Source organism: Salvelinus fontinalis, chromosome 29, assembly GCF_029448725.1.
Source record: "Salvelinus fontinalis isolate EN_2023a chromosome 29, ASM2944872v1, whole genome shotgun sequence".
Classification (NCBI taxonomy): domain Eukaryota; kingdom Metazoa; phylum Chordata; class Actinopteri; order Salmoniformes; family Salmonidae; genus Salvelinus; species Salvelinus fontinalis.
This window is the reverse complement of record NC_074693.1, coordinates 13386291-13386610: the sequence shown is the minus strand read 5'-3', so window position 1 is coordinate 13386610 and position 320 is coordinate 13386291.

Sequence of the window (320 nt, the reverse complement as noted above, 5' to 3'; positions counted from 1 at the left end):
AGGAATCTGATGACGTATTCCATGTCATGCAGTGCTGAAGCAACAGAGAGCAGTATATCAAATCAAAGTTCATTGGTCACATACACAGATTTGCAGATGTTATCGCAGGTGCAGCGAAACGCTTATGTTTTTTTTTTAGCTCCAACAGTGCAGTTATATCTAGCAATATAATAACCAAAACATTTTTAAAAAGCAAGAAATTAGCAAATATCAGAACGAGCAATGTCAGCTAGTGATGACTGTTAAACAGTCTGATGACCTGGAGATAGAATCTGTTTCTCAGTCTCTCGGGTCCCAGCTTTGATGCACCTGCACTGCCT